Source organism: Marmota marmota, unplaced genomic scaffold (genome assembly GCF_001458135.2).
Source record: "Marmota marmota marmota unplaced genomic scaffold, marMar, whole genome shotgun sequence".
Classification (NCBI taxonomy): Eukaryota; Metazoa; Chordata; class Mammalia; order Rodentia; family Sciuridae; genus Marmota; species Marmota marmota.
The window spans coordinates 3,030,249-3,040,757 of NW_025999900.1; the positions used below are offsets into that span (position 1 = coordinate 3,030,249).

A 10,509-nucleotide genomic window follows, 5' to 3' on the forward strand; every position below is an offset into this window, starting at 1 on the left:
GGGGGGGGGGGGGGGGGTTGAGAGGCTTGTGGGAAGCTGGTGGTGGCAGTTGGGCTCTGAGGGTTTTTCCTGAAGAGCTGTGTGGTGCTGTGTGTGTGTGTTCTAAAAATAAAGTTCGTTTCTTTTGACAAGTGGCTCCTGAATTGTGCCCAGCCAGACTGTGGCAGTCTAAGGTCCTTGCTTAGCATTTGGATGGCCATCTTAAGTGACAGCTGCCATTTTAAGGAAAAAGTTTCACTTTCCCACCCAAGGGACTTCCCTGAGAAAGGTTCACCACTCCCTTATACCAACCCAACACTTAACCTTCCTCATTAGGACCTGCCTGGTTCTGATTCCTGAGCCTCCCCCATAAAAGTCCCAGAACCCACGCCTGTTTTGCATCTCTCTCCTATAGAGAGGTGGCCTTTGTCAGCTCTGACAAACTCTTGTGTATATCTCTGCCTGGTCTCTATCTTTCATTTCTCGCTTACCTGTCTCTTGTTCCTTGCTTATCCTTCACTTAGCACCTTTCTTTTGCTGAGGCTGCCTTTGAACTTGTAATCCTCCTGCCTCAGCCTTCAGAGCTGCTGGGATTACAGGCATGTGCTCACCACACCAGGCACTCTTGCAGCTTTAAAAAAAAAAAAAAATTAAGTTGTAGATGGACACAATATTTTTATTTCATTTATTTATTTTCATGTGGTGCTGAGGATCCAATCCAGTGCCTCCCACATGCTAGGTAAGTGCTCTACCACTAAGCCACAACCCCAGCCCCTCTTGCAGTTTTTGCCTAAATAAAATTTAAGCTATTTTTATATATCAAATGTTATTTCATTTTATTTCCTATTAAAAGAAACCAAATAATATGTTCTTCCTATTTTAAAATACATCTTAAATAAATCCAACTTCAACTGAGTATTGCTTATTACTCAACTGGCTCAGTTTGAATATGAAATATGACAGAGAGACTAATTTAAATAATTTCATAAAAGAAGAAGTAGATAAAAAGTATTAAAGTACCTTATGAAATGTACTATAGTTGAAGTCTCTGTGAATTATTTTTTTAAATATTTCTTTTAGTTGTAGATGGACATAATATCTTTATTTTTATTTATTTATTTTTATGTGGTGCTAAGGATCGAACCCAGGGCCTTGTGCATGCAAGGCAAGCACTCTACCACTGAGCTATAACCCCAGCCCTCTGTGTATTATTTTTGTGTAAAATAAAATATAAGCAGTGCCCTTAGAAGTCTATTTTTATTTTTCAGGTTGAAATGTTCATCATTTTACGTAAAAGATTTGACAACACAATTAACAATTGCACAGAAGTATATGATTTTCTTTTGAGACAATTTATCAGATGTGGATTGGAAAATCCTAATTCCCCACAGCTGGAACTCAATATTGCCTACTGACTATAAGGACCTAGCTCTGATGATTGTGAAATACAAAAGTCCCTAACAAAGAAAGAAGTATAATGGGAAAGGTCATTCAGAAATGGGCTCTAAAAATTTAGTGACCCATACTTACGATTTAACAATAATGTCACTACATCTATTAAATTGGGCCAGGATAATTAAGCCAGAGAAGAAAATCACAATTGGAGTTTAAGAAATACTAGGTTTGGGCTGGGGATGTGGCTCAGGTGGTAGCGCGCTTGCCTGGCATGCGTGTGGCCCGGGTTCGATCCTCAGCACCACATACAAAACAAAGATGTTGTATCCACCGATAACTAAAAAATAAATATTAAAATTCTCTCTCTCTCTCTCTCTCTCTCTCTCTCTCTCCTCTCTCACTCTCTCTTTAAAAAAAAAAAAAAAGAAATACTAGGTTATATGTCAGAAACGTTATCTCCAGCTTTTTCTAAAATCTTAATCATTTAACCCTGTGAGACAGTATTATCATCACCATTTTACAGAGGACACTGAAGCTCATGAGCTCACTTGTCCATGCTCTCTCATACCTTGAGAGCATGAGTGACCATACTGGGGGAATCTGGTTTGAAATTGAAGTAACCTCAAAACCTGTGAATCTATATTCATTCAAATACTAAGCTATTGCTGAACCGAAGTATTACAGGTTTAATTTTTTCCTTAACCAAAAACTCAAAATGTTCCAAAAACCCAAAGCACTCCAAAATTCAACATCTTTTTAGAGCTGACATGACAGAAAATTTTATGCTCAATCTTGTGATGGAGCACATTCAAAACACAGTTGTACTAAAAATATCGTATGAAATTGTTTTCAGGCTATGTGTAAAAGATGTATATGAAACAGAAATTAATTTGTGTTTAAACTTGGGTTCCTTCCTCAAGACACATGCATAAATATTCCAAAATCTGAAAAACTCTAAAATCTGAAACACTTAAAACACTCAATCTTTATTATCAACTTTAATTAAGAATAAGCACATTAGGCTTTGAGAAAAAGGAAGCAGTGTGATCGGAAAAACATACCAACCTAGAAAAGTTTATAGTAAGCAACCATCCTTTGTTTTTTTGGTACCAGGGATTGAATCCAGGGGAAGTAAACCACTAAGCCACATCCCCAGCCTTTTTTATTTTATTTTTGATAGTTGTAGATGGACAGAATGCCTTTTATTTATTTTTATGTGGTGCTAAGGATCGAACCCTGTGCCTCACACATGCTAGGCAAGCACTCTATCACTGAGCCACAATCCCAGCTGTTTTTTGTATTTTATTTAGAGACAGGGTCTCATTGAGTTGCTTAGGGCCTCGCTAAGTTGCTGAGGCTGGCTTTGATCTTGGGATCCTCCTGCCTCAGGCCCAGTCACTGGGATTACAGGTGTACCACCGTGCCTGGCACCATCCTTTACTTTTAATTTTTGTATTCTACTTTTATTTATTTATTTACTTGCTTACTTACCTATTTATTTTTAGTTGTAGTTGGACACAATTCCTTTATTTATTTATTTATTTATTTATTTATATGTGGTGCTGAGGATCGAACCCAAGGCCTCGCACGTGGTAGGCGAACACTCTACTGCTGAGCCACAACCCCAGCCCCTACTTATTTATTTTTATTTTTAAATATTTTTTAGTTGTAGTTGGACACAATGCCTTTATTTTTATTTATTTATTTATTTTTATATTCATTTATTTTTTAATGTGGTGCTGAGGACTGAACCCAAGGCCTTGCACATGCTAGACACAACCACAGCCCCTCCACTTTTATTTTAACAAACTTTTTGTTATGGAGTAGAGAATAGTAAAAGAAACCCCCTAAAGCCCTCACTCTGAAAAATAATTACATTCTCCAAAAGTTACTATTAGTTACAGAGGAGTCAGTTGTGTGTAATATTTCATTTGATGAGCAATTAAGAAACCTGAATGGACAGAATGATGGTACTCCTCAAATCCTTCTTCTTATCCTCCATGTGGCACCAGGATGGTTTCTGGATTTCACTTCAGCTCCAGGGACCAACCTTGATTAGCCTAGACCAACCACAGCATCTTATCCCTTTCATCATTAATTGGTTCAGAAACCTTACAAAAATGCCACTCTGTGCATCCATGCCCCTCCCTACCAGAAGTTCTAAACTGGAACCAAGCCAATTGATGGACAGAACTTTTTACACCATAGTTATGGGATTTGACATCTCCTGATTATTTAAGTCAGTTTGCTGCAGAATTTTTTGTTAATGCAACCAGCACCCCCTTAATTAGAGATAAGAGAAAAGGAAATAAACAAAGGAACTCTCAGAAGACTATAAAATATACTCAGTAATTATGGTAGAAGCCCTGATTCTAAAGACAGCAACAAAATAAACACAACACTGAAGTGAGAGATTCAAAAATTCTTAATATACAACTCCATCTGGGAAGTTTCTGTATGTTCTAATAATGTATACATATATTTATGAATAATATAGTCAACATGGTTCAAAATTCAAAAGGCTCCAAAACTACTGTTTTGGAATGTTTCTGTCTTCAAGACTCTTTCCTCTCCTAGGCAATAAATGTTACCAGTTTCTTATGAATACTTTCAGAAATTGTCAACTTGGATTTAATGTAAACATAACAGTGAAGTATTTGTAGCTTAACAAAAACTTGCCAGTGTGGTACAATTAAAATAGCAATGGGTTTAACCAAAGCAAAAATCCTCACTTTAAACACTTGTTTTACCACAAACTAGCAAAGCAGCCCAACAGAATCTCCTTCCCCAAGCCAATACCCCCTTTTCCTGAAGCATTACTGAGGCAAGTGAAAATAAAGCTTGAGTATTCTAACTCTCCTGAGCTGGGGAGAAGGTAGTTAAGGGAGTGGGTGGGCGAACCCTCCTGCCTACACTGAGGGCCTCAGCAAAGAGCTGTGAGGGATGCCAATTTTTAAGGCCTCCAAGCCAAGTCTGAGAAATGAGAAACAGCTGACAGGAGAGAAACAACTTGGAACATGGGGAACTGCTACTTGCTATAGGGCACTTATTGGGACCTCAGCAGAGAGAATAGAACCCAGATGCCCAACCAAAAACTGCCACAGCCCCAGCACAGGAACACATTTTTGCCAGTGGAAGGGATGCCACGTCATGCCAGGTGATTAAGGGGTAATGTGTCTTTTTCTGCCTGCTGGTTTGATGCAGAGGACTCCAAGGCCCACTGGACAGGAGAGCCATAAAGCAAAAGAAGGCCCAAGTCCTCTCATCAGCACTTGAACGGGTGAAAGTTGAACAGAAACGTTCGCTTGAGTGCATCAGTTAATTAATTGTGTACATATCTACAACATGTAGTTTAAATAAAACATCCAACTATAAAGATCTCAATTTCTAATATTTTTTTATCTTAAAAAAATAAATTTGAAATAAATTTTCAAGAACTAGAATACTGTACTAAACACCTGATTTACAGTCATTTCTTTCATTTTTTTGTGTGTACTAAATCCAACTTAAACTAAATAGAATACTACTTAGAGAAAAATGTATAACTTTATTTCTATTCATGCATATTCTGTCCATTGCAAAGGAAGGTGTCTAGAAAAATATCAAATGTATTTCAAAGTAATTGGAGCAGGCTGGGGTTGTGGCTCAGTGGTAAAATGCTTGCCTAGCATGTGAGAGGCACTTGGTTCAATTCTCAGCACCACATATAAATTAATTAATTAATTAATTAATTAATTAAAGGTCCATCAATAACTAAAGAAATATTAAAAACAAAAAACCAATGTAACCGGAGTATGTGTGTGTATGTGTGCAGGGGTAGTATACTTTCTAATTTTTCTATATTGTTCAACATTTTAATTGTCATAATAACATTCTAACAATCCCCAAGTATTACATGTCCATTTACTGATGATAAAAGCATAGCCAATATAAAACTACTTTCTGAATTCATCATTCTTATTCCAGATACTATACTATTAATTCCTATACTATAATGCCTCTGTAATAAGTATATTATACTTTTTAAAAATAAGGATATACTATTACCTTTATGGAAGCATATATCATATTAATTTTCAAAAAGGGATGAATATTAGCAGAGCACTTGGAAACAATATCTGCCAATGTCTAATGTCATGTACCTATGGCAAGGTCAATGGCAAACCTGAAAAATCTAATGATAACCACACTAGCTCTACACTGGACACTAAAGAGAGCTATTATTTATGAAGCATATCTAATGTCAGCTTATCCAAAACAACACTGCACAGGGGAAGCCTAGGAATCTGGGTATTAACATTTCAGAAAAACGGAAGACTGACACAGGCACAAATCACTCATGGCCATATGCAGTATGTCCTAGAGGGAATAATACCTTGGGATAAAAAGCATACATTGATTTAACTTCAGTAGAACATTTCCCATAAGACATTTATATCAACAATTTAGAGAAATTTGTGTGACATTTTAAACTAACATAGAATTGGCTTTAAACAACTTGCCAAAGAACCATTTGTTTTAAATTGGGAAGAAGTGCTGAATATTTAGTAGAAGGTATGCTAAACTGACATCTGCTACAATTGCAATATAATTTCAAATTTCATATTCATTAATGACTGAGACTTAATGTCTTCATAAATTAATCCAGTTTAGTGAGTGTGAATATATTATTCTTATTCACATAAATGTTCAAGATACTGGTAGCAGCAACATATGGCATCCCAGGCATTAAATATACTAAAATTCTAAGGAAAAGCACAATTTTGAAAGTGCAGGAATCTGTTACCAAGGCAAAGGGGGAGGGGTTGAAGAGAATGACACATACTTTCTCATGTAATGCAAGATTATCCCTCAGGTTCCAGATATGACATTCAAAACAACTTTTTAAAAACAAACACATTTTCCTCAATAACATCCTGAGTTGCCCAGTTTCTCAAGTAACTCTTCCATCCAAAGTCACCCTCCTACAGTAAGTCTATGAATGCCCAGCTTCTTTCAACAAGAACAATGAACTGCCTTTCCCTTTCCAGAACCACCAGCTGGTTAACCAAACACAGAGAAACCAAAACTTCCCTAGTCACCAGATGTCTTAATTTGGAACAGTTAGAAGCAATGTGGAATAACCCAATTTTTGAATTGTTACTATATATTTACTATTTCTTCTTCTAATTCTAAAAAGATGCTTTTAAAAAATTAAACAAATGCTATCTTTAATATCTGCAAAAAAAGAAGGCAAAATAGCCTGGCATGGTGGTGCACGCCTGTAAGCCCAGCGGCTCAGGAGGCTAAGGCAGGAAGACTGTAAGTTTCAAAGCCAGCCTCAGCAATTTAATGAAGCCCTAAGCAACTTAGGCTGTGGCTCAATGGTTAAGCTCCCCTGGGTTCAATCCCTGGTATCAAAAAAGGAAAAATAAAAAGAACCATGCTCTATTACAGAATGATATAAACATTATCAAAACATTACTTAAATACCACGCAAACCATAGTTAGAAATTGATAAGCTCTAACATTAAATCTACCCAAAAGTCCTATTCGAGAATTCAAAAACAAAGCCAGGCATGGTGGCCTACAGTCCCATCTACTCTGGAGGCTGAGGCAGGAGGACCACATGAGCCCAGGAATTCAAAACCAGCCTGGGCAACATAGTGAAACTCCATCTCAAAAGACAAAAATGAAACAAAAAACCAAAAACTCATAAAACCGCAACCAACCAAAATAGAATTCAAAAACAATTTATGAAGAGTTTTAATATGTCAGGGTGAGGACATAACTAAATTCAGCAAAGAACACAGACAAAGTCCCTGACCTCAGGGAAGACAGCAAGAGGATAGACAGAATCACAGGCAAATAACTAGTTATAATAATAGAAATAGTCAGTGATGAGTGTTAGAAAAAGTATCATAAGGTAAGGCAAGAAAAATGAGGTAGGAAGTTCTTTTAGATTCAATTATCAAGGGAAAAGCTTTCCCATGAGGTGACATTTGATTTGGGACTGGAATGAAATGATGAAACAAGGTATTGGACTATGTGGGGCAAGAGCCTTCTATGTAGAGAGAAAAAACGAGAAGGCCAGTACAGTTAAAGCTGAGCCAGAGAAAGAAAGCATGGTGTAGCAAAGTAGGTTAAAGAGGTAGCAAGAGCCTTGCAAGAGCTTTGTAAGCCATGGTAAGAACTCTAGAGTATATTCTTGAGTGAGAAGGCCGCTGTGGGTTGAGAGTAGGTGAGAGACACTATGAACAGATTCTTCTAGTAATTGCCCAGAGAACAGACATTAGGGCAAGAGTTAAAATAGGTAAGACATTTGTGCAAAATTCTGGGCAAGAGTTATGATGGTAAGAAGTGTCTGATCTCAGATTACAAATCATCTTTTCAAGAATAAATAGAATTTTCTGGCAAGACTAAATATATGTGTCAAAAGAGGGATCAAAAATAATTCCTAGGGGGCTATAATTACACTCAGTGGCAGAGCACTTGCCTAGCATATGTGAGGCACTGGGCTTGATCTCTAGCAATATATAAAAATAAACAAAATAAAGGCATTCTGTCCATCAAAACTACAAAAAAAATCTGAGGTTTCTATCTGGGTGTGGTGATGCACGCCTGTAATCCCAGTGGCTTAAAAGGCTGAGGCAGGAAGATCGAAGATTTGAAGCCAGCCTCAGCAATTTAGCAGGGCCATAAGCAACCTAGTGAGATCCTGTGTCAAACTTAAAAATAAAAAGGGCTGGGAATGTGCTTCAGTGGTTAAGTATACCTGTGTTCAATTCCTAGTACCAAAAAAAAAAAAAAAATCCTAGGTTTCTAGCCTAAGCAACAACACAAATATATTGTTTGCATATTACTTTTTGGATATTTACAAACTTTTAAGATAATAATAAAAGGATAAATTGGACAACATATGATTATATAATAGTTTAAATAGGGTTACTGGTAGATAGATTGTAGTACATCAATGCAATGGAATTCTACATGGCAATGAATACTTACTATTGGCATACACAAAAACATGGGGGAAATCACAGATCTGCTTAGTGAAAGTTACCTGACACAAAAGGAGTACTATATGATTTCATTTTTATTTTTTACTTTTGGTACTAAGGACTTAACCTGGAGGTATTTAACCACTGAGTTACCTACTCAGCCTTTTTAATTTTTTTTTGTATCTTATTCCTATTTTAATAAAGACTATATATATGATAAATCATTCTACACATATGTTCATGTAACCTAATGAAAGATTTAAAAATTATATGAACAAAGAAATGTTTGGAAATATAAAGTTTATAAATATTAACAATTGATAAAGCATAGTGAGTCAATTTTTAAAATATTTATTTTACAGATATATTCACTACATACCTACTAATTGCATACCTACTATGATTCATGCACTCATCATGTACTTCAGAGTTATTAGTATGGAAGATAGCAAAGAAACATGGATTTTTGTAGAACTTACACTCTAGTATAGATGTAACTTTGTATGAAATCTTGGATTGGGTTTTTTAAATTGGTAACTACAAAATAGTTCATATGAAGAACATATAAATTAATTCAATAATGTATACAAAACTGCCTTTTGAAATTTAAAGTGCCTAATACTATAAAAAATAGTTAAGTATAGATATAATTATTTTATTTTCTTGTTTATTACTCTACATATATTTTCCTCAAAGTCAGTGACACAATACAGTTGAAAATAATGATTTTTAGCTCCTATCTATTAATTTAGAGCCTTTTTAATCTTGACACAGGGTCTCATTAAGTTGCTGAGGTGGGCTTTGAACTTATGATTATCCTGCCTCAGCCTCCCAAGTCACCAGGATTACAGGCATGTGCTACCATGACTGATTATAATTTCATTTATACGAAGTTTAGGAATAAGCAAAACAAATCTATAACGGAAATCAGGGTACTAGTTACTTTTTTTTTTTTTTTTGGTACCAGGGATTGAACTCAGGGGCACTTAAAGACTGAGCCACATCCCTAGCCCAATTTTGAATTTTATTTAGAGATAGGGTCTCACTGAGTTGCGTAGCAACTCGCTTTTTGCTGAGGCTGACTTAAAACTCATGATCCTCCTATCTCAGCCTCCTGAGATGCTGGGATTACAGGCACTAGTTACCTTTTGAGGGGATATGGACTGGGAGAGAGAATAAAGGAATTTTCTGGGTGGTGATTATGAACAAGTGTATATATTTGAAAATAAAAAGTCATCATGGTACTCACTTTCAAAGCATATATCTAAAATCAAAATGATACAGACAAGATTGGCATGGCACTGTACAAGGATGACACACATGTTCATGAAGCATTCCATATTCTAGGTACATTTTAACAAAGACTGGGACACAATTCAGTGGTACATTACCTGCCTAGCTTGCGCCAGGCTCTGGGTTTGATCACTAGCACCAAAACAAAAATAAAGGAAACATAAAGAGTGTCATACTAAGACACAAATGTCTCAAAATTTAGCCCACTGGCAATAAAGGAAAGATTTTGATGGGGGTGGGGTACCAGGGATTGAACTCAGGGACACTCAACCACTAAGCTACATCCCCAGCCCTATTTTTTTTTTTAATTTTTTAATTGTTGGTTGTTCAAAACATTACATAGTTCTTGATATATCATATTTCACACTTTGATTCAAGTGGGTTACGATCTCCCATTTTTACCCCATATACAGATTGCAGAATCACATCAGTTACACATCCATTGATTTACATATTGCCATACTAGTGTCTGTTGTGTTCTGCTGCCTTTCTTATCCTCTACTATCTCCCCTCCCCTCCCCTCCCCTCTTCTCTCTCTGCCCCCTCTACTGACATTCATTTGTCCCCCTTGTATTATTTTTCCCTTTCCCCTCACTTCCTCTTGTATGTACTTTTGTATAACTCTGAGGGTCTCCTTCCATTTCCATGCAATTTCCCTTCTCTCTCCCTTTCCCTCCCACCTCTCATCCCTGTTTAATGTTAATCTTCTTCTCATGCTCTTCGACCCTACTCTGTTCTTAGTTACTCTCCTTATATCAAAGAAGACATTTGGCATTTGTTTTTTAGGGATTGGCTAGCTTCACTTAGCATAATCTGCTCTAATGCCATCCATTTCCCTGTAAATTCTATGATTTTGTCATTT

General features: G+C 36.4%; 1 protein-coding gene and 1 non-coding gene across 5 annotated transcripts in view; one reads left to right on the forward strand and one right to left on the reverse strand.

Moving 5' to 3' along the window:
- The window catches only part of Wdr89 (WD repeat domain 89), a 40,596-nt gene that overhangs the window by 10,411 nt on the left and 19,676 nt on the right, over positions 1 to 10,509 (reverse strand). Inside the window, exon 2 of one of the 4 annotated variants that reach the window (XM_015490014.2) lies at positions 471 to 610. The exons of the other annotated variants lie outside the window; for them this stretch is intronic. The gene's annotated coding sequence lies outside the window, so the exon portion shown is untranslated. The remainder of the gene's footprint in view (positions 1 to 470; positions 611 to 10,509) is intronic. 4 annotated transcript variants of the gene reach the window in all.
- Positions 9,596 to 9,700, forward strand: LOC125615447. The gene has a single exon (XR_007346101.1). It is a non-coding gene; the product is annotated as a U6 spliceosomal RNA (small nuclear RNA).